Source organism: Scyliorhinus torazame, chromosome 16 (assembly GCF_047496885.1).
Source record: "Scyliorhinus torazame isolate Kashiwa2021f chromosome 16, sScyTor2.1, whole genome shotgun sequence".
Lineage (NCBI taxonomy): Eukaryota > Metazoa > Chordata > Chondrichthyes > Carcharhiniformes > Scyliorhinidae > Scyliorhinus > Scyliorhinus torazame.
This window is the reverse complement of record NC_092722.1, coordinates 47,581,835-47,606,741: the sequence shown is the minus strand read 5'-3', so window position 1 is coordinate 47,606,741 and position 24,907 is coordinate 47,581,835.

Genomic DNA, 24,907 nt, shown 5'->3' with positions numbered 1-24,907 from the left:
CAAATTCTGGAGCACAAGTCTTCAGTACTCTTGCCAAAATATTGTCAGGACCTACAGTCTTTGAAATATCCAATGTCTTCAGCAGTTTCTTGATATCACGTGGAATGAATAGAATTGACTGAAGGCTGGCATCTGCGATGCTGGGGACATACACAAGAAACTGAGATGGATCATCGACTCAGCACTTCTGGCTAAAGATTATTGCAGATATTGCGCCGAACAGGCGCCGGAATGTGGCGACTAGGGGCTTTTCACAGTAACTTCATTTGAAGCCTACTTATGACAATAAACGATTTTCATTTTCATTTCATTTCATTTCATTGTAGCATTATTACTGCTTGCCTGCTGTCACAACCTGTCATCATCACAGTTGGGAAGGGCGAGACTGTAAGTTCACATTTTGACTGATGACTCCACAAAGTTATTAAGGGGTTAGCTGCATTTGATGTGGTGTTATGAATGCAAATATTTGTTTTTATAAAGGAGTAAGTATTTGAGCGGATTTAAATATATTTAAATGCAGAATTTTTTGATGCAGTGAGGTCTCTTAATTAATTTTACTTCATTACACAATGGTTTCTGAGCTCTGCCCATGATGGATACTGGGTAAGTTAGAATGGAGGCTCTCTGAGAAAGGGTGGTGGATGTGGGGGGGGCGGGGAATTAAGTTGGAATTGGGATTATAAAGGGCCATGGGGATGAGTGGGAGGCTATGTGTTGGCATGGAGGATATGGGGGCCATTGGGGTTGGGTGGGGCATGGGTTGGCATGAGTTGCCATTGATGCATCATAGGGAGTGGGTGAGGGGTCATTGGGGTGAGGTGTGAAGGCTAGAGGACCAAATATTCCACAAAAACTGGGATAAAGTCCCAGGGCACCAAAAGGCTCACTTTGGCATTTGCCATCCACCTTTCCCTGTTGCTGCCTTTCAATGGTTTCCAGTTCCCAATTCCAGCACAGACGTCACTGCCACTACCATCCCCCAGCATCCACAAGCCCGCAGAACAAAGATTCTGGGCGGGTCTCTCCATCCCGGATCATCCGGAATGCGTTCCCTGATAGGACGGAGAATTGAGAAATGGGGGAAAATCGGGATCGGCGGCGGATGCCGATCCGAACGCAATGCTCTGACCCACCTCCCCCACTGGCAGCGTGACTGAGGTCCACGATGCACACCAACAGGGGATGTAAATAAATTCAAATTGGTCTTAATGATCCATTTGCACCTATTTAGCAGGCCTGGTCTCCACGGGTCCTGGGTTGACAGTAACAGCAGGTCTGGTTCACGGGTTGGAGGGTAATGACAACCCACTCTGCGATGAGCTCCGGTGCTCCATATCGTTTGACAATGTCTGATAACACTTTCCACCATCCACCTGGGTGATCCCTGCATGCAAGCTGGTCATTCCATCACACGGTCCCACCGAACCATTGGTGTGGCAGAGGTGAGGGCCAGCCAGCCCATCCCTCATACCGATCTGACAGAGCACCGAGGCAGGTTGTTTCAGATGTTTCCTGTGAACAGGTGAACATGTTTCTACAGATGTGTGCCCAAGCCCCTAATGATATCCTGTGTAATGTACAACTTAACTGGTGCCGAACCTTCTGGCCTTACGGATCTAGCACTACATCTCGGTGGATCCTCAGACGGCATATCAGGGGTGGAGGCGACCTGCTGCCTGGGTCCCCTTTGGCTGACATCTTCTGGAGCAACCGGGCCTGGACAGACCCAGCAGTCTCTCGGGTGTCCCAGGTGGCATGGTGCCACCCTGTTTTGCCCACTGTCCATCAGTTGCTCCAGGGACAGGAGGTGTAGTTTTCCAGCACCTCCTCTGGGGCGGTCACCGGCACGGACCCCATCATCTCCTCCTCCCTCGGGATGCCTGATGGCCCCTTGGCTACTCCTTCGGACGGGTGTGCGGCGGAGTGAGCTCCGAGGGCTCCCCTGCCACTGCCAGTCCTCGAAGCCCGCTCTCGTCTCGACCAGGATTGTGGCCATGGAGCACATGGGCTGGGCTTCCTCCCATTTGGAATGTGCCATGTCCCTCTGGAACTGTGCCAAGTCCCTCTGGGACTGGCTCAGGTCAGCCAGCGCCTGGGCAATGCCGTTGACGCCGGCAGCCAAGATGTGTTTTGACTGGGCCAAGCTCTGGAGAGCTCTGCAAAGTCCAGGTGGCCTTTGTACAAAGCTGCCAGTGTCAGGGCAGCATTGTCCTGTGCCTTAGCCACCACCCGCACAGAGTACCCCAGGCCTTGGACATCCTGATCCATGGCCGATACCTACACCCCCAAGGCCTCCACCGTAGATGCCACCTGTGCAGTGTTAGCAGGGTGGCATGCATGGTTGGCACTGCCTCCTAGCCCTGCGGGCGATTGCAGTCCTCAATTGCACCTGCAGGCGCTGGATGTTTGCTGACAACTCCATATGTAGTCCCCGGCGCTGTGTCTGCATCTCCAATATCGATGAAACCTTCCTTTTCAGAACCCCGAGACCTGTCTGAAGGGCAGCTAGTCCCTGAGGTTGGGCCGCTCTCCGACCCTCCATCGCCTCGGGGGTTCCTACCTCCACCTGGTGTACCACTGAACATGTGTGGTGCACACCATAGAGTGCCCCAGAAGCCTCTTTACTAAAGTGCCCAAGCGAGATGAGTGTCTCTGGGATGGTGGAGGGTGTTGGAGACAGCTGTGATGGAAAGTCAATGTCGTCACCGGACTGCTGTTCCAGGGTGTCGCGGGCTGGTGTTTGAGGCTAGTGGTGATGTCCCGTGTTGCCCCGTCGCTCGACATGTCCTGGCGATGTGGCCGGAGACAGCAGAAGGGCCCGCCTTGTTGCCAGGTGATTCTGCAAGACACAAGCCATGGTGCATGGTTAGATCGGGGGTGGAAGTGATGGAAGGGAGATGTGGTGGTGTGGGAGGTGGAGTGGTGTGGGGCCGTATGGAGGTGGTGGAGTGCTGGGGCGGAGATGGGGTGATGTGGGGTGGTGGGAGGCGTGGGGCCGTGCAGGTGTTGTGCCACGCGTGCCCTAGGGACTCCGCAAGTCAGCGGGGGCTCACTTGGATCCCCAATGCTGACCTCCACCTCAGCAACTGCTCTCTTTTTCTGGGACCATCGACCAGGTCCAGTGCCCGCTGCTCCGCGACGGTAAGGTGCCGCAGGTCCGGCGGGCCAGCTTCCAGTCTTCTCTCTCTCCCTCCGGTTGTGCGCCGCCTTCCCCAGGGGTTGGGGGACAGGGAGACAGAAAATGCCCATTGTTAGGCAGTTGGACACAGGCAGCACAGGGGCTGGGCAGTTTCTGGCCTTAGAGAACAGGGCACCAGGCCAAGGTGGGCAGTATGGGTGTTGGCATGTGATGCAGGATGGGGTGCGAGCAGACTGCAGGCATGTGGGGTTAAGTTGGGGAGGTGGTTACGGGTGTGTGGGGTTTGTGCCATTGGAATGGTGCTGGCTACTCACTCTGGCTGCCCTGAGGAGCTGTGCAGTTTTTTTCGGCACTGCTGGCAGTCCTGCGTTGGGGTCCACGGCCTCTGCCACCTGTGCCAAGGTCCGGTGTACTGCGGCGGGTGGTAGCCTCCTTCCCACCCCAGGGTACAGGGTGCCCCTCGTCTCCTCTCCTTTCATTGGAATTGCTGCAGTTCAGTGTGGCACCGGTGCTAACCCATTAACAGATCCTGAATTGCTCCAGGACCGGCGTCGTTTGTGTGGTCAGCACTTCATCTCTGAAATAGAGGCTGGGATTCTCCGAGCCCGCGGCGGGTCGGAGATTCGCCGGGGTTGGTGCGTGAATACTGCCACGCTGCTCTGACGCCGGGAAGCCAATTCTCCGGCGACCGGAGAATCGGCGGCAATCGCGCCTGCGCGGTCGCTGTCAGAAGGCTCCGCATCTTTGGCGGCCTAGCCCCAACATTGAGGGGCTAGGCCGACGCCGGAGGGATTTCCGCCCCGCCAGCTGGCGGAAATGGCGTTTGTTGCCCCGCCAGCTGGCGCGGAAATGCGGCGCATGCGGGGGAGCGTCGGCGGCCGCTGTCAGTTTCCCAGCGCATGCGCGGGAGCGTCAGCGGCCGCTGTCAGTTTCCCGCGCATGCGCAGTGGGGAGAGTCTCTTCCGCCTCCGCCATGGTGGAGGCCGTAGCGGAGGCGGAAGGGAAAGAGTGCCCCCACGGCACAGGCCCGCCCGCGGATCGGTGGGCCCCGATCGCGGGCCAGGCCACCGTGGGGGCACCCCCCGGGGTCAGATCGCCCCGCGCCCCCCCCCCCAGGACCCCGGAGCCCGCCCACGCCGCCTGGTCCCGCCGGTAAATACCAGGTTTGATTTACGTCGTTACGTCGGCGGGACAGACAATTCCTGGGCGGGACTTCGGCCCTTCCGGGCCGGAGAATCCAGCGGGGGGTCCCGCCAACCGGTGCGGCCGGATTCCCGCCCCCGCCCAATCTCCGGGAGCGGAGACTTCGGCGGGGGCGGGATTCACGGCGGCCAACGGCCATTCTCCGACCCGGCGGGGGGGTCGGAGAATGACACCCCTAGTCTCTCAAACAGAGAATTCCACCCTCTATTTCTCGGACACTTTTTCTGAAAGTGGGTGTCAAGAGCTGGGAATCTTCTTGACTCTGTGCAACCTTTGTGGTAGCGAGAATCCAAGCCTAAGTCAGGAAGGGAGGATCATGGATGGCCTTCCCGACCTGCTGCCAATTGAGGCCCCTCGCGGGCAGTTAAGGGCCTTGTCCTTCAGCCACTGATAATTGACCCAGTGTACTCCCCATGTGGGAAACTCAAAAAGCAAACGCTGAATTGTTTACGTATGGGTATCTTGGAGTGGGTTGGGGTAATTGGCCAGCACCTAGGGTCCTTAATCCTAATGAAGGCCCACCACTGTCCACTGCGTCTGATTGGCACCTACCCCTGGGGGCCTTCCCAAAGGAAGCAATGCTGGGCTATCATCAGCTGGAGAGCTGGCAGGTAAGAGCCCCAATACCTCCAGCCAACACCACTCACTGCCTCCCATTTTCACAATGGTTGCAGCTTCGAATTCCGGCTTTGCAAATTGGGCTTTATCTTCACACTGAGGGTGGGAAACAGGAGCTGGGTCTGTTTTGAGCTTCTATTCCCACCCCCAGTGGGTAAGAGTCACTCATTGGGATTTTGCTAAGTTGGTGACTCGTTTCCTGTCTATTAAGGGTGGCAGAAAGGCGAATCAAAGACCTGTAGCTTTAGAAGAGCAGCAGGATGCAGTAAAGGGGAAGTAACTGGGAGGACACTTTAACGTAAAGGCATCTTCTCAGCAACTTAAAGAAATTACATGAACAAAATGAAAAAGCAGACAGGTCACCAGTATTGCGGGGAGGGGAGGGTTATCCCTCTATAGGACAGCCTTTGGCCGCACGCACAGCCAGACAAGCGGAAAGATCCATGTGCCTGCTTGGATCGCTGTCAGCCAAGGTGCCTGCACCCAGGTGATTAAATTTCTCTCTGTCGCATCGGACAACAGGAGACCAAGTTAGGTGGATGGCCCTTGATGCATTATCAATTACGACGAGATGAGAGTAGAGAGTAATCGAGGCTTTATTAAGCAGAGATGTGTTGCCTCCTACAGCTGCTGAAATGGCTGCAGCTCGGTGAGCACACCCATTTACACTCCGCCTACTGGGCGGAGCCAGCAGGCAGGGATCTACCCCCGTACCTGTAGTACAGGAGCCTTACTGTATTACTTCTCATATATGTCATATATACAACAGTGGTGACTGCCACATTCACCCCCTGTTAAAAAAGAGTCCAGCGGGGGTGGTGGAAAAACTATTTACATGTATGTGAGCATTTGTAAAGTGTACAGTTGGGGAAAAGTTCACAAATTTAGCCAGTTGGGTGCCTTGATCCTCCATTGTGAGCGCCGCAGTCCCGGTAACTCCGGGAGCGTGTAGTCCTCATCTTCATCCCCGGGTGGAACCAATAGGAGGACGGACCGTCCTGGAGCGGGGCTGTGGTGCGGTGCGCTGGGGGGAGGATGGTGGCGCTAGGGCCATTGGGGGGGGAATGGGGGACTCAGCTGGTGCCAGATCCCTGAGGGAGACTGTGTCTTGGTGGCCGTCGGGGTACGTTAGGTGTACTGCGGGTTTGCATGGAGTAGCTGTACCCTCTCGACCAAATGGTCCGCTTTGTGGAGCCGCACGTGCTTGCGGAGGAGAATGGGTCCTGGAGCTGCCAGCCATGTTGGGAGCGAAACCCCGGAGGTGGACTTCCTAGGGAAGGCAAGGAGGCGTTCATGGGGGGTTGCATTAGTTGCAATGCAAAGTAGGATGGAGTGAGGTGCGTCGGGGAGGACCTCCTGCCAGCGGGACACTGGGAGATCTTTAGACCGTAGGGCCAGCAGGACGGCCTTCCAGACCGTCCCGTTCTCCCTCTCCACCTGTCCATTTTCCCGGGGGTTGTAGCTGGTCGTCCTGCTCGAGGCAATGCCCTTGCTGAGCAGGAATTGACGCAGCTCATCACTCATAAAGGAGGATCTCCGGTCGCTGTGGACGTAAGCGGGGAAACCGAACAGAGTGAAGATGCTATTGAGGGCTTTTATGACTGTGGCAGATGTCATATCGGGGCATGGAATGGCAAACGGGAATCTGGAGTAGTCATCGACCACGTTCCGGAAGTACGTGTTTCGGTCGGAGGAGGGGAGGGGCCCTTTGAAATCCATGCTGAGGCGTTCAAAGGGACGGGAGGCCTTCACCAGGTGCGCTAGGTCTGGCCGGTAGAAGTGCGGTTTGCATTCTGCACAGACCTGGCAGTCTTTGGTGACCGCCCTGACTTCCGCAAGTAGGGTAGGTTTCGGGCCTTTATGAAGTGAAAGAACCAGGTGACCCCTGGGTGACAGAGACCGTCGTGTAGGGCCCCGAGTCGGTCCACTTGTGCACTGGCCCATGTACCTCGGGATAGGGCATTGGGGGACTCGTTGAACTTCCCGGGGCGATACAAAATCTCGTAATTGTAGGTGGAGAGCTCGATCCCCCACCTCAAGATATTATCATTTTTGATCTTGCCCCGCTGTGTGTTATTGAACATGAAGGCAACCGACTGTTGGTCAGTGAGGAGAGAGAATCTCCTGCCGGACAGGTAATGCCTCCAGTGCCCCACAGCTTCAACGATGGCTTGGGCCTCCTTTTCGCGGAGGAGTGCCGAATTTCGGAGGCATGGAGGGCACGGGAAAAGAATGCCACGGGTCTGCCTGCCTGGTTGAGGGTGGCGGCCAGAGCGACATGCGATGCATCGCTCTCGACTTGAAAGGGGTCTCGTCGACCACGTGCAGCGCAGCCTTGGCAATGTCGGCCTTGATACGGTTGAAGGCCTGGTGAGCCTCGGCCGTCAGGGGGAAAACGGTGGAGTGAATGAGTGGGCGGGCTTTGTCCACATAGTTAGGGACCTACTGGGCATAATATGAGAAGAACCCCAGGCATCGTTTGAGGGCCTTGGAGCAGTGGGGGAGGGGGAATTCCATGAGGGGGCGCATGCGGTCGGGGTCGGGCCCTGGAACTCCATTTTGCACCACATAGCCAAGGATGGCTAAGCGGTTGGTGCTGAACACGCACTTCTCGTTGTTAGGTTCAGGAGTTTGGTGGTGTGGAGAAATTTGAAAAGGTTAGCGTCGTGGTCCTGCTGGTCGTGGCTGCAGATGGTGACGTTATCGAGGTACGGGAGGGTGGCCCGCCGTCCGTACCAGTCAACCATTCGGTCCATCTCCCGTTGGAAGACCGAGACCCCATTAGTGACGCCGAAGGGAACCCTGAGCAAGTAGTAAAGGCAGCCGCCTGCTTCGAACGCAGTGTATTGGCGGTCCGCCTTGTGGATGGGAGCTGGTGATAGGCAGATTTCAGGTCCACTGTAGAGAAGACCCGGTACTGTGCAATCTGATTGACCATCTCAGATATGCGTGGGAGGGGGTACATGTCGAGCTGCGTGTACCGATTGATGGTCTGACTGTAGTCAATGACCATCCTGTGTTTCTCCCCAGTCTTTACAACTACCACTTGGGCTCTCCAGGGACTGTTGGTGGCCTCAATGATGCCTTCCCGCAGTAGACACTGGACCTCAAACCTGATGAAGGTCCTGTCCTGGGCGCTGTACCGTCTGCTCCTGATGGCGACGGGTTTGCAATCTGGGGTGAGGTTTGCAAACAGGGAAGGTAGGTCGACCTTAAGGGTTGTGAGGCCGCATAAAGTAAGGAGTGGTAGGGGCTCACCGAATTTCAGAGTAAGACTTTGGAGGTTACACTGGAAGTTCAGGCTGAGTAGCAAGGCAGTGCAGAGGTTGTGGAGGACGTAGAGCCGGAAGTTGCTGAACTCTATGCCCTGGACGGTGAGGGTGGCGGTGCAGTACCCCCGGATCTCCACGGAGTGGGATCCGGAGGCCAGGGAGATTTGTTGGGTAATGGGGTGCACCGCGAGGGAGCAGCGCCTTACCGTATCGGGGTGGATGAAGCTCTCCGTGCTTCCGGAGTCGAGAAGGCAAGGTGTCTTGTGGCCATCGACCTTCACCGTCATTGTCACGGTTGCGATATTGTGTGGCCGGGACTGGTCGAGCGTGATGGAGGCGAGCTGCGGCTGGTGTTGGTGGGCCCCAGGCTGGTCAGCGGCGGTTGTAGTCGCTGAGCGGCCCGATGAGGTGCCCGACGAGCAGGGGTCCTGAGGCGCCGTCCAAAATGGCGCCGAAGATGGCAGCACCCACAGGGCGCACGTGGCGGGCGGCATTAAAGATGGCGGCACCCACGGGCCACACTAGGTCTGATGGGGGGGAAGATGGCGGCACCCACAGGCCGCACGTGTTCTGATGCGAGGAAGATGGCGGCGCCCACGGGCCGCACGTGGGTTGTGGGGATGAAAATGGCGGTATTTCAATCACCAGGAGAGGGCCCAGACTGGCGGAGAGGTGCAGGACATATGACTCCTCACCACCTTCGAGGAGCGGACCCTGGTGGTGACTGGGCTGGCCGAGGACAAAGCGGTCACCAACACGGAGGCTGGTGGACATTGCAGAGGTAAGGAATCACCGGGCCCCACCCAAAGGACTTGTCAAATGTGAGTTCTTATTACCATACTGACTGATTCATCCCTCCCACTGACCACACGTCCATTCCTCCCCAGGTCCTCCAGCCGATGGCGCCGGCCCATCCCGGGTGGTCACCTCCCCAGTCTCCCAGGAGAACACATCGGAGGAGAGCACCGGGGACACCATTATTGAGGCATCACTTCTATCATCTCCACCTCCACCAGCGCAGGTATGCACACCTCAGTGAAAATCTTAGTGGTCAGGCATCTGGGGCATAATCTGGTGAACATCACACAGCTGCTGATGCACATCAGGTGGAGGCAGGAGCCCCCAGGCGAGACAGCAGTCAGAGGTCTTCTGGATCCCAGGACCCAGCTGAGTCCAAGCCTGATGCTGAGCCCGTGGAAGCGGTCAGCCTGGAGCTGATGGAGATGTTAGAGAGTAGCCATGGCATTCAGAGGGACATGTCAGCGACGCTCCGGCAGGTCCATAACTGCTTGGAGGAGTCCCAGAGGCTACGGGCGCTGGAGATTTCCCCGGCAATTCATGGCACCAAGGCAATACTGCGAGGCAGCCTGGTGCACAATGTCAGCACCATTAGTGCAGGTGTCCAAGGCGTTGCGCTGCCGTGGCTGAGGGTCTCGACAGAATGTCCGCCTCGCTGGGGGATGTCACCCACTACCAGGCTGACTTTGATGAGGTTCTGTGGGACATGTCCCACTCGCAGTTGGGAATGGCCATGGCGCTGCGGAGCCTGTTCCGGTAGCAGGTGGGCATTGCCAAGGCGCTGCAGAGCATGGTCCAGTCACTGAGGAGCATCGGTGAGGGCGATGACATGATTCTGCGAATCATGGGGAACCACCAGGGCTGGCAGAGCCAGATGTTGCAAGGGCAGCTGGGGCTCAATGCAGCTGCCCCTCTATCCCAAGGTGAACCCCAGAGCCCTTGGGCACCGAACGGGAGGAGGGGGCGCTGGGTGCCAACCCGGACCCGTCCCATGGAGTGGCGACGGTGGCCACAAGCTCCCCCAAGTTCCACCCCTCTGTTGAGGCCGGGTCCCAAAATCAGCACACGGCACGGCTGTGCATGTGCCGCCAACCAGTGAACCAGGGCCCTCCGGCCCCTGAGCCCCCAGAAGACTCCCGACAGGGGCATTGAAGGCCACGGAATGAGGTAAACAGCTGGCTGCCTCCACCTCTGATGTGCATCCTGGGGACTCACGCAGACAGAGTGGTAGAGCCAGGAGGGCATGGCACATCGAGGATCACTGAGGGCACCGGGGGAGGGGGTGGGGGTTAGGTAGGGGATGAGGGGGTGAAGGGGCATGGCTCCATTTGGAAAGTGGATAATTATTGCACACAATAAACTCCCTGGAATATTTTAACATAAGAGTAGTTGATACAAAGCCCATTCAGCTTTTAAAGGGTAAGGTAGATAAACAAGCAGATAAAAATATCGGGCTGCGGAGAGAGAGTAGGACAGAGAGAGGTTTGTTCCAGGATGCTCTTGTGCCACAGACATAGGGGCTGAATGCCTTTCTGCATTTAGAACCACTCTTGTTCTAAATGTTGGTGGGCAAACATGTAACTTGTCTTTGTGTTATTCCTCTGTCCAATCCTTTACTGGGGGTGCCTTGTTTTGAGCAGACTTCCATCCCTGTTTAAAAATAATGCAGATGGAGGAACATCACCTGAGCACACCTAATATTCATTTGTTACCAGTGGCAACGGCAAATTCCCATCTATAGTTCTGGAAGATTCAACAACGTGGCAAATCAAAAGGAATATCTAGCACAGAACTGACAGCCTAATGATGAAAAGCTCAAAGTTATCATTCCTCCCTTTCAGAGTCGGTGTAATCCAATTTATATCTGCTCCTAATGTCAAAAACACACATCAGATGGAATTTGTTTTGTTCGATTTTTTTTTTAGTAAATGATTTTTAAGGTTGAGGCTGTGTTGTTCCTCCAGCATGAAGACGTTGCAATGCCATTTATTTAGTGCTGATTCTGTCTGGCAGCATATATTTGTCTAATTCACCGCATTAGAAATATAAAGAAACAGTGTAGTGGTTTATGGATTAAAGCATCACCCTGTGTTTTACAAAGATGTACAGATTGTGCAAATCTCCAGTCACTGCCTAGTTAGCTGTTTGATTCTATTAAACATGATTATTTTACCACTGATCTATAATTGTAAGCTCTGGGGCGGGATTCTCCACCCCCACGCCGAAGTGGCCGCGCCGTCGTGAACGCCGTCGAGGTTCACGACAGCGCGGAACGGCCCCGGTCCCGACCGATTCAGGCCCTGACAATGGGCCAGTATCGGGGCCGCGTCATCTAGATTCGCCAGGCCTTGTCGCCCGCGTAAAAGCGGCGCCGCATAGATGACGCGGCCGGCGCCGCATAACGGGTGTCATCCGCGCATGCGTGGTTGCCGTCCTCTCTAAGTCCGCCCCACAAGAAGATGGCGGACGGATCTTGCGGGGCCGCGGAAGGAAGGAGGTCCTCCTTCAGAGAGGACGGCCCGACGATCGGTGGGCACCGATCGCGGGCCACCCCACATCTGAGGTACGCCCCGGTGCAGGATCCCCCCTCGCCCCCCCCGCAGGCCACCCCCCCAGCGTTCACGCACCGCCCACGACTGCAGTGACCAGGGGCGTCATTCTCCGACCCCCCCGCCAGGTCGGAGAATGGCCGTTGGCCGCCGTGAATCCCGCCCCCGCCCCCGTCGAAGTCTCCGGTACCGGAGATTGGGCGGGGCGGGAATCGGGCCGCGCCGGTTGGCGGGACGCCCCGCTCAATTCTCCGGCCCGGATGGGCCGAAGTCCCGCCCAGAAATTGCCTGTCCCGCCGGCGTAAATCAAAGCTGGTATTTACCGGCGGGACCAGGCGGCGTGGGCGGGGTCCGGGGTCCTGGGGGGGGGCACGGGGTGATCTGACCCCGGGGGGTGCCCCCACGGTGGCCTGGCCCGCGATCGGGGCCCACCGATCCACGGGCGGGCCTGTGCCGTGGGGGCACTCTTTCCCTTTCACCATGGCGGAGGCGGAAGAGACTCTCCCCACTGCGCATGCGCGGGAAACTGTCGGCGGCCGCTGACGCTCCCGCGCATGCGCCGCATTTCCGCGCCAGCTGGCGGGGCAACAAACGCCATTTCCGCCAGCTGGCGGGGCGGAAATCCCTCCGGCGTCGGCCTAGCCCCTCAATGTTGGGGCTCGGCCCCCAAAGATGCGGAGCATTCCGCACCTTTGGGCCGGCGCGTGCCCGTCTGATAGGCGCCGTTTTTGGCGCCAGTCGCGGACATCGCGCCGTTGTGGGAGAATTTCGCCCCAGGTGTGGACGGCGCCGTGGGGAACCTGCCGTTTTGGCCTGGCCGCTCGGCCCATCCGGGCCTCAGAATAGCGGGGGTGCCGGAGAATCGCCATTTTGGGTGTCTCCGGCGATTCTCCGGCCTGCGGCCCGCGAAACCCAACCAGGCCGTTCCCGCCTCTTGGGAGAATTGCGGGAGGGCGTCGGACCGGCGTCCCCGGAAATTTCGGCGGCCCAGGTGATTCTCCCAACCAGCGTGGGAGTGGAGAATCGCCCCCCTGATCTTTTGGAGTTTGGGCAGGGTTTGGTCTGTAAACCAAGTAGCTTGCCTTCTGGGATGCAGTCTTTTACTCTTTTTTTATATAGATTTAGAGTACTCAATTATTTTTTTTTCCAATTAAGGGGCAATTTAGCGTGGCCAATCCACCTACCCTGCACATCTTTGGGTTGTGGGATTGGAACCCACGCAGACACGGGGAGAATGTGCAAACTCCCCACGGACAGTGACCCAGGGCCGGGATTCGAACCCGGGTCCTCAGCGCCATAGGCAGCAATGCTAACCACTGTGCCACATGCCGCCCTTGTCTTTACTCTTTTAACATCCAAAGTTTAATCACTTTACGGCATGGCGGCACAGTGGTTAGCACTGCTGCCTCGCAGCACCAGGGAGCTGGGTTTGATTCTGACTTCGGGTGACTGTGTGGAGTTTGCACTTTCTCCCCCGTGTCTGCGTGGGTTTCCTCCGGGTGCTGCGGTTTCCTCCCACAAGTCCAAAGATGCGCAGGTTAGGTGGATTGGCCATGCTAAATTGCTCTTAGTGTCCAAAGGTTGGGTGGGGATACAGGGCCAGAGTGGAGATTGGGCCGAGGTAGGTTAAATAGATTAATTGGTCATTAACTCATCGGCGGGTTTCTCTGGCTGCGCCCGCTTAGCGACTGGAGAACCCCGCCCAAGGTCAATGGACTTTTCCATTGTCCGCGTCTCGCCCGTGGCGATCGTGCGGTGGGTGGGGCGGAAGATTCCAGCCCATACTGTTTTCAAAGTTTGGCTGCTAGGTTTCTCTATATTACATCAGCGATTACATTTCAAATGCCCTTGGCTATAAAGCATTGTGGGGTGCCCTGAGGTCATAAAAGGTGCTATATAAATGCAAGTTTTTTTTTAAAGCTGCAGGAACAACATCTGCTCAGATCAACAAGGAACCGGTGGACAAGGTACAGCCAGTCAAGAAACTAGAGCATTTTCCTCAGGATATCGTACCTTCTACTTAAATGTAACTTGGGAGAATTCACACCTACGCCACTACAAGTGGGAGCCAAAATCTTTTTACAAAATCACAAAGATAGAAGTGATACTGGCCTGATCATTTCTTAGCAGACATCAGCATTTGCACAGAATATATGAACTCCCCCATTCCAATATGAGCTGCAGAATCCTCGAAGCTGGCCATGGGAACAGACCCATGCTTTACTGACTTTTCCAAGCAGCCTGTCTTAGCGAATCCAGCATGCTGACATTGCAGTTTCCATTAGAAACTAGTTGCTCTGCTTGGAGATAATTACGATGCTAACAGCCCTTTGAGTCTCCCTGCACCACAGGGACTGCAACGGTTCAAGTAGGCAGCTCACTACCCACCTTCTCAAAGGCAATTAGTAATGGGCAATAAATGCGGCCTAACCAGCAAAGCACACATCACTTGAATGAATTTTAAAAATCTCTTGCATCCTGGAATTCCAGCCTCTTGTGCATCCCTGGATGTTTCCAACCCAATTGCCAGCCAAGGCTTCAGCTGTCTCAATTCCAAGCTTCGGAATTCCCTCTCTCAACCTTTCCAGCTGTGTAACATTCGCTCTTCTTTTCGGATGTTCATTAGAATGACCGCATGTTTGATCATCTATCTTAATGGCTGCTTAAGTGGCTTAGTGCCAGATTTTATCCGATTAAAGCTTCCGTGGAGCAGGTGGGAAACTGACTATGTTGAAGATGCTAAATACTCGCTCACTTCACCCAGCATAATGTACCGTACGTTCCAAGTATCTCAATGTGAGAGAAGACCAGAATTAGAAGGTGACATGATTAACCAGCCTTCATTATGTACGAGTGGAAATTCCCAAGTGATCATTCCTGTAACATAATTTTCATGTTAATTATTTTTGGACGTTTGCCTACAACCGGAGCCTACAACCTTTAAGCTCATTTTTCAAGCACAATGCTCTGGCTGGGAGAATCTCCTGGCAGCAGTTTGCCTGCAATGTCCCGAGACTGTATGTGTGACCAACACCTAAACCCTCTATATGTCCTCATGTACTCAGTGTGATGAATATCGGACATTTTTATTTATTTGTATTGTATGTGTGTTGCAGTAAAGTTGTTAAAACAACTTAGGTTAAGGTATCCAGATTATCATATGTCTGATAAAGTTTCCCAGAATGGCTTCTGAAAGCTTCTCTCCTAGGACTTTGTGAATAAATCTGTAAGCCACTGAGTGTTAACTTTATCAATAAGAGGCATTTGACCTGTGTGTGTGAATTTTGCTTTACTGAAATTTTAGAAGTAGATGGGAAAATAAGCTCAAAGACCTTCCTTTATTTTTAAGAACTATTTAACAGTTAATTGAATTGAAAACCTGTTTACAAAATATTTGCATCAAACAAACTAATGTAGTAAGATAGGTATAGGTGTCAATGTGCAGCAGGTTCAGCACGAAACAATAATCATTAAGGTAGCATGGTAGCATAGTGGTTAGCACAATGGCTTCACAACGCCAGGGTCCCAGGTTCGATTCCCCGCTGGGTCACTGTCTGTGCGGAGTCTGCACGTTCTCCCCGTGTCTACGTGAGTTTCCTCCGGGTGCTCTGGTTTCCTCCCACAGTCCAAAGATGTGCAGGGGTAGGTGGATTGGCTATGCTAAAGTTGCCCTTAGTGTCCAAAAAAAGGTCAGGTAAGGTGGGGTTACGGGGATAGAGTGGAAGTGTGGGGATAGGGTGCCGGTGTGGCCTTAGGTAGGGTGCTCGTTCCAAAGGCCGGTGCAGACTCGATGGGTTGAATGGCCTCCTTCTGCACTGTAAATTCTGTAAATTGGGAGCAAATAAGACCAGATAAGTCAGGGACAAAATCCCTAACATGTTCCTTCCACGGATAAATGACCTGTCTGCACCCAAACAGGATAAAGGTAACATTGTCGGCCTATAGCACGCCCATAGCTACAAAACAAAATGACAGAAGTTGAAAACAGTACCCGAGAACCCCAGTGCTCAGGGGGAATCGACTATCTCTTATAGCGCAATTTATACCCTTCTCCAGATCCAAAACGGAACAGGCAACCATCTTACATCTTACACTATCGAGATGGCAAAATGACAAAAACAACGACAAAGAGAGGACCAGGCACAACCAAACCTTAATACTCAGCCTTGGGTCTCACGTTAAAGAAGTAAAAAAGAGCGCGAGCCAAGAGCAAGAATCCGAACTTCCATAACCCATCTCCCAGTCCTAGATCAAAGCCACCAGTGCCAGTACCACCCTCAAGAGGACCACAGGATATTGTGGGGCCAAGAACCAAATGGAATATAAACTGGTCCCAATCGTAAAACATGGAGGAAACCCACTCCAGGATCGGAGGGGGGTCAGAGCGAACCCCAGACTGGGGTGCGCCCTGAGACAGAGGGCCAACCCACACCCCCTGGAACCGCAGGACCCCCAGCCTCCCCCAACCAGGACACTCAAAAGAAGAAAAGATTAGGCCACCCTAAAGCCTACGTAGGCCCGTGTCTGAGTGTCCGTGGCACCAAGGTTCACCATCCAACACCACCATAGCCAGCCCTCACAGGCACCGATACTCAGGGATAAGGAGAAGCCACACCACCAAAACTGCCCAAAGTCAGCAAAAGAGTGAAGAACAAGAATTGTCAGAACTATCCCCTCGGACCGGCCTCACTCACTGGAGCTCTGACAGCAGTTAGAACAGTCAAAGAGGGAGACCCTCATCAGAAGAAATGACCAACTCCTCTCTAAAGGGGAATCCAAGAAACCCTAGTCTTTCACAGGATAACACCCAGTCTGTCTGGGCCTGGAGAAGAAAAGGGTGCAACCAAAATTAGATTAGCCTTCACTGGGGAAACCTTCCTCAAACACAGTGAGGACAGAACTAATCCTACCAACCCAAACCTTCCAGCTCGGCTCGACTTCCCCACCAGGATACATTTGGATAAAGATACATTGCACAGATGAGTTTAACATTCAGCTTAACATGATATAAACGTATTCAACTGGGATAGCCAGCAGTGCAGGGCATCACAGCAACTAATTCACTTTCCTGCAAGCAAATATGTTGACAACATCAGCAGTCAACAACATAATTATCAGGGCATGAAGTCCAGGTTATCAGGATAAAGACTTCTCCACTGATGCACAAAAAAATTCAACAATCAAAGATAAAGCAGGGTCAAAGACGGTGAGGCGTCATCAGGATCTTCCCAAAATTCCAACGATGAAGCAGGACATCGCACTGTTCCCATCATGCCATCTCACCCGAGCCCAGGAAGCCAACAATCCAGGCTCCAGCATGGGGGGAAATGACCCGATGGGTTCAGCCATCCCTAACCCCTCTCGACCGACATCAGGAACAGGACAACACAGGATCAGGGGTCGGAAGGCCAACCCGACCTCAGGCCTCAGGAACAGGATTAAATATGCTCCCTCAATCCTCCAAGGACAGTTTCGGGTCCAAGAGGTTCCTCGTGCGCCTCCAACGCCTCCATGAAAACACCTCGCAACTCTTGAAAGTGAGCTTTGATGGCCTGCACCGCAGAGCTGAGACACTCGGATTTATCAACATCACCTCAAGCAGCCATCATCCATCAGAACACACCGCACCATCGGGGCGGAAAGCCCCCCAAAAGCAGCTGTGGCACTAACGTGAAGGCCCCATCTCAACTCCTTCCAGTCGCCATGAATCAACGACGATTCAAGCATTTTGTCTCACCTCAATACTGCTGAAATATTGACCAACAAATCTTGCGACACGGGAAAAGCTAGGTACGCTAAGAAAAGACAAAATGTGCAAACGGACAAAAGAAAACGGGTTAAAAGATGAGCAGAGTCGGAGCTTGCAAAATTGCAACTGTTCCCATGCTCATATCACGTGATCTCTCTCTCCCCCCCCCCCCCCCCCCCCCCAAGCAAGCTGGGTTGAAATGTCTGACACTAACATTGCTACACAGCTGAAGATGAAACTGGGAATACATGCTTCCCATTGCAATCCATCACTTTTGTTGCGAAATTGCATTGCCTGGTGTTCTCAGAATTGTTTTTAGGTATATTGAGAGATTCCAAAATTCTTGCAACACTTTGAGTAAGAGATGGCAGTGGAACGCAGATTACCTGATGAAAACCGCCCCCGTTTTTCTGATGAATTCTTCCTACTTTCTGTCTTTGTCTCACTTATGCTCAGTGCCAAACATGCCTGTGTAAAACAGGCATCTGGTGCTGCGAGGCACTCTGGAAGAGGTGCAAGTGAATTCAATGGGATCAGCAGGCACTGTCCAAAGATTCACAGAAAACTTCATTCTCAGCTGAATTCCTCATCACACAGGCTGCAGCACTTCAAAAAGAAGGTTCAGTGGCAACTAGGGGAGGGTGGCAAATGCCAGCATTGCCAGCAACACCCGCATCCCAGCCATACACTTGCCCAACCTGGATCACCTCCCGGTGCTGCAGAAGGTGCAGCAGCTCCGAAACCAGCAAAAGCAGGGCTATGATGCTCATGCCACCGATTTGCCCGTGTTATCCCCGGCAGACACTGCCAGGATCAAGGTACCGGATGGTGACTGGTCTGCTCCAGCTGTCGTTCGACAGGCTGCGCCCCGCTCGTATGTTGTATGTATGGCTGATGGTTCTGTTGTGCGACGAAACAGACGGGCACTGCGCAAAGTTGCCTGCCCGCAACCGCTTTCTTCTCCGTTTCCGTCCGTTGTTTTGCCACCTCCTGATACCTCGAACTACGAGGCCACCAGTCAGGCTTCCATCCTGCCAGTCAAGGCACCGTCATCCCCACCACCACGTCTCCGGCGGTCGACAAGGATCAGGCGCAAGCCCCAGAGACTGGACTTATGAACATTTGTTTTGTTTGCTATGTTCTGTTTTTTCACATTAGACAGCTGTCTTCACATGTAAATACATTCACATATGCTACCACTTGTAAATATGTTAATATATGCCACCACATGTAAGTATGCTCCCATGTGCAAACAAAACATTTTAAAAAGGGGGAGATGTCATGATATGCAGACATGCAGATAATGATATATAGACAGGCACAGACAGGCAGCTAATAAACACAGAGAACAGGACATGACCAATGAGCAAGCAGGACACTCAGGGGTGGTATCTCACTATAAAAGGCACGAGGCACTCACACTCCGCCTCTTTCCAATGATGAACATCTACAGAGTGAGTCAGGGTGTATGTACAGTATTACACCTCCAGCACGTGGCTAACAGCTAGTCTGATTCAGTCAGAGTAACCACACTTAGGTTCGCAGAGAGTCGAACTCATAGAGAACTGTGCTAACTGTGCTACTGGTTCAATAAATCAGATTGAACTAACTTCAAGGTCTGGAGTATCTTTTGGTTAAAGCTGCATCCAGTTGCAGCCTGTGTTATCCCAGAGTACATAACACGACAGAAGTCCCAAGTTGGGGACCTCGATGGAAACTGCCTGGGAGGTTTCAACTTTTGATGGACAATTCCACTGCTCCTTGGGACCCTCCACAAAACTCTTTGACGCTGAGTTAGATTCGGAGATTTGGGGCAGTTCCAATGTACTTACCTCAATAATTACCCAGGAAATGTTGGACAGAAAAAACCTAAGGCTGGATTCTTCCGCCCCGCCCTCCACAAGAAGGATATTGGCGAGACCCCGACAATGGAAAAATCCATTGACCTCGGGCAGGATTCTCCGTTAGCCGGAAAAACGCTGCTGGAGAATCCCACCCCGAGACTAATTCTTGGGTAGCTGCACAACTGATCCCCCCCGCAATCACTCACACTGACCCACTGACTCTCAACCCTCAGACAATGATCCTGACCATCCAACTATCCCACCTGACCTCTGATTATCCCATGACTCCCACACCCTTCAAGGACCCTTGACCCAACTATCCCCTTCAAACCACATTAATCCCCCACCCGCAACCCACCTATTCACCTGCCACCTCATCCACCTGCCATTCCACCCCCTGTCACACTTCTTATTGGTCACTTCACCCACTTACTATCCTACCCCCTGGCCACTACCAACAAGCCCATCTGCCATACTGTCCACCATTCCCATTCTCCTGCCTTCTCCCAGTATCCCCTTACGAATCAAGAACCTATCTCTCTCTGGCTTAATGACACTCAGGGACTTGGCTTCCACAATCATCTGCGGCAAAGAGTTCCACAGATTCACCACCCTCTGGCTGAGGAAATTCCTCCTCAACTCAGTTTTAAAGGATTATCCCTTCAGTCTGAGGCTGTGCCCTCGGGTTCTCGTCTCTCCTGCTAGTGGCAGCATCTTCCCACGTCCACCCTATCTAGGACTCTCAGTATTCTGTAAGTTTCAAAGAGATCGCCCCTCATCCTTCCAAACTCCATCGAGTACAGACCCAGAGTTCGCAATCGCAGACAAGCCCTTCATCCCGGGATCAGATGAAGACAGCTCGTTCCTACCCCAGTACTGGTGCCAATGTCTCATGAATTCAAACCCATTTCTTCCACACCAATCCTTGAGCCACACTTTTACCTCTTTAATCTTATTGACCCAGTGCCAATTAGTCAGTGGCTCAGGTAGTAAACTGGAGATTATTACATTTCTGTTTCCGAATTTTAATTTAGCCCCTAGCTGCTCATATTCCTTCTGCAGAACCTCTATCCTTGCTCTACATATGACGTTGGTACCTACGTGGACCACAACAGCTGGATCTTTACCCTCCCACTCCAAGTTCTTTTGCAGCCCAGGTAAGATATCACGAACATGAACAACAGGCAGGCAACATAACCTTCGGGACTCTCCATCCTGGTCACAGAGAAGTGTCTATTCCCGATACTGAGTACATTTCTTTTCTCCCCCCCCCCCACTTGAATGGCTCACTGTACCACGGTGGTTAGTCTGCTCATTCTCTCCATAGTCCCTGCTCTCATCCATACAAGGAGCAAGAATCTTGAACCTGTTGGACAGGGAGAAGGACTGAGGCTTTTGCAACCCTACCTCCTAAATCCCTCTACATACCTCACTCATGGGCACAGCCTCCTGTCCCTGACCACTGGCCGAATTCAAGGTAATTAATCTAAGGGGTGTGACTGCCTCCTGAAACACAGCGTCCAGAGAACTTTTACCCTCCCTGATGTGTAGCAGTGTCCGAAGCTGGACTCGGAGCCAAAGTTCCTCATGCAACCAACTCTTGCTACAGATGTGTTCACTAGGAACCACAATGGGGTCCATCAGCTCCCCCATCCTGCAGGTACAATATATCACCTGGCCCTGCATCCCGATTTTATTTAATGCGTTTTTAAGTTGTTTTTTTAATTTTAAACTTCCAGATGGTTTTTAGTCTTTCTAATCTCTAAAATATTTTCTCTTTCTATCTTTAATCTGAAAGCAATTCAGAATAGGTATGCAAATTAGCAGGTTCTTACCAGCCGATTAATTTACCGTTTTACTGTGATGTTACCCCTGGATTGTTTTTCAAACACAGCCCGCTGCCCAGAGGTATCCGTCGCATCTCCCGCTCTGACTCTCAGCTCCCACTCTTTTTAAATCTCCACTCTCCCACTTCCCAAAACTCCCGCTCTTACTTTAACTCACAGCACTCAGAGCAAAAATGGCACTCCGTCGAAGGCACCGAACAAGCTTTTATTTATAGCACAGTAAGAAGTCTTACAACACCAGGTTAAAGTCCAACAGGTTTGTTTGGAATCACTAGCTTTCGGAGCCTAGCTCCTTCATCAGGTATTTATAGCCTCAGCTTCACTGCCCTCCCCCCAAAGAAATCGATCTGAACCGGTATACTAACTACCCTCAGTTGCTCCCCTACCTAGTCCCACTATAGGGTACTGTTTTTAACCTTCTTTAAATCTGAAGGATTTCCAAATTTCTACCAGCAATTTTTAATCTAGTAAAATGACCATAAATTTGTTAGATTTAAAAATAAATTTAAAAATTAAGGTTAATCCTCTAAAACTCACACTCTTACCTTAAAACCCTACCCATTCATTCATCCACTCACCCATTCACACACTAACTAATATTCAAACTGGTTCTTTAAGCTTATCAAAAGGCAGCAAGCGTCGTAAAAGGAGGCGTGTCCTGTCTTCCCCCCAACTCTCCAGCTCCCTGACGGAACTGCAGGTAGCTGGGGCTTTGTGGGTGCAGCACTCTGCATTTCTGGTACAGCCAGGGCTTGGAAAGACTAGCAGCAAATGTGAATCAGAATCAAGCTATGGGTAGATTCCGACGATGATTGCCACCCCTCGGAAGATCCGGGCCGACTTATTGTGTTCCAATGATAGGAGAGCCAGAGGTTTAAAAAAGCAGCATTTCCCCCAAGAACAACACATGAACGGTTGGCAGGCTGTGAGTGGTACTCGGGCTTCATTCATCATGAGCATTGCTTTATGCAAATTGTACTATTGAGCAAATACAATTACAGGTATCTGTAATCATCCTGATTGTCAGTGTCATGCCACTAAGTTACCAATTATCTAACACCATTCCCTTAAGGCTGAATTCTTTCAGAATCAGTTTGGGTGTTGAATTGTTAAACGTCATGCTGCTTCAAGCATTGCTTTTGTTCTTTAATGCGGAGGTGTGATGTGCTAGCTGAATAAGTAATAACCTCACTAAGATTGAATTTTAGTGCACTCTTTGCATCGTCCTGGCGTGATTCCAGAGGGATAATGTGGAAATGGCCTCCAGCAGCAACTGATGTGACTCTTTTCACCCCGTGTTGAGAACAAAAAAGGATCTAATTTAAAACAAAAGCAAAACCCATTTATTGTGGTCAGGGAGCACAGAATTTGACAATCTCACTCAAAAGTTTCAGTGAAGGAGGGAGTTGTGTTCTGGTGTTGGAGTTTATGTGTGGTATGCTGCTTCATGGTTTGCTCAAGTAATGATGTGTACCAGGATGCCATTTATCACTGGCCCTGTATCCAACTCCCCCCACCCACAACAGTAAAAATCTCATCCTATTTCCAGTTCTCGCTAGCTTTGGCAAAGAGTCATCCAGAAACGTCAGCTCCAGTCTCTCTCCACAGACCTGCTGAGATTGTCCAGCATTTTCTCTTTTTCTGCCATTTATACGGAGTGCCAAAGCTACTTTGGATGTTGGTTCTGCAACCTTCCTTCAGATATTTTTGTATTTGTTCATTGGCTATGAGGCCAGCATTTATTGCCCAGAAGGTACTGGAAAGCTGCCTTCTTGAACTGCTACAGTCCATATAGTGTAGGTACGCCCACAGTGCTGTTTGGTAAGGAGTTCCAGGATTTTGACCCAGAAGGAATATAATTCCAAGTCAGGAGGGTTTGTGGCTGGAGGTGGTGGTGTTCCCATGACCCAGCTGCCTACAAATGGATGGAAGGAACCCAATAGGCCCAGATTAAATGGAAAGAAGTCCTGTCAAGTAAAAGTGTGGAGGTTCCATGACAAACAGGGAGACTGAATGAAAATGGAGAGATAAAGCATGAAGTGAACCAAAGCAGTCAGTAAACAGGAAAACGATGAGCGATACAAGAGCCTTCAGAGAGTATTAGAGAAAAAACTGAATGACAGATCATAAAAGACGATAAAAAGGCTCTGTATAATGAAAAGGTCAAAACTGGAGATGCCAGGAGGTGATGAAGGCCAGTTTGTGCTGACGAATGAGAGAATGGCTGAGATACAAAATAAGTATTGTCTCTGTTTTCACAGAGGAGCTGGATATTGAGAGTGTAGAACCACTTGATATGGGTATAGAACAGTTTGTACAGGTAATTATTCAAAGAGATATGGAACTTCCAAAGTTACTCAACATTAAGGTGGTTAAATCACTTAAATCTGGTGGCTGACAATCAAGATTCCTGAAGAAGCTAGGGAAATCATAGAATTTACAGTGCAGAAGGAGGCCATTCGGCCCATTGAGTCTGCACCGGTCCTTGGAAAGAACATCCTACTTAAGCCCACACCTCCACCCTATCCCCAAAGCCCAGTAACCTCACCTAACGTTTTTGGACACTAAGGGCAATTTATCATGGCCAATCCACTTTGGACTGAGGGAGGAAACCGGAGCACCCAGAGGAAACCCACGCAGACACGGGGAGAACGTGCAGACTCCACACAGACAGTGACCCAAGCCGGGAATCGAACCTGGGACCCTGGAGCTGTGAAGCAACTACGCTAGCCACTGTGCTACTGTGAAAGAACAGTGGAAACTCTGACTATAATGTTCAACCTTGTTTCTCTTCATTGATGCTGCCTGACCTACTGAGTATTTACAGTATTTTGTCTTTTCACTTACATTTTTCTAAAATTCAGCAGAAAGAATAATTGCCATAGGTTTTCATGGCCCTGCTCAACAAATATTGCAAGTTTTAGCTGCGTTACCAGACAAGGGAGATGATACAACCCATGTGAAAAAGCTGAAGTGGCATTGCTTTTCCCTAAAAAAGGATTGAATGTTAATACTTATAAATTCATGGCGCAACACGGCATTGGGGAATGATGGATATCACAGAAGGCAATGCTCGATGACTGCTACTCTCAGGATAAGCAGTGAACAATTAGTTTAGCTGGCAATTTTCAACAAGTTATTTAATGATGGGCAGGATTCTCCATCCCGCCAGCCCTGTTTTCTGGCGTGGCACGCCCCCACCGGCAGCTGGATTCTCTGTTCCTTCAGCCGGCCAATGGGGTTTCCCATTGTGGCCACCCCCACGCCGTCGGGAAACCTGCGGGCATGGGTGCGCTGCCGGTGTGGCGGAGCACCCCGCCGACAGAGAATTCCGATCTCTCAACACATCGGTCCAGATCGCTAACTACCATGCCCATTTAGGGGAAGGCACACCTACTGAACACCACACCAAAGCTGTGGGCATAGGAAGTGCAACCAGCTTCTCCGATGGAGTCCTCCAAACCCCATTTCAATAGGAATAAGGCAGGAGCCTTGCCCCACTTTATTCATGGTATAATGGTGGCTCAGCATGAGGTAAGTTCAATTGAAAATGATGGGCACTGCATTCATTCTGTCTCTGTCACTTTGTCAGAGCACAAATGCAAAAGAGGTAAGCAATGGCAAAACCGGCATTTTCATAGAATCATAAAATGATACAGCACAGGAGAAGGCCATTCTGCTCAAATGCCATTTCCCTGCACTTTCCCTACAACCCTGCACTATTTCCCTTCATTTAATTTGGGTCAGGACAGAATGAATTACTATCAGAAACTTGGGTGAAGGGAGCTCTAGGAAGCGCAGGAATGCAGGATCAATTTGGCAGCTGTCTGACAGAGCCTCACTAGATCAAAATGGCCTCTTCCTGAGCTCTATGATTCTATGTTT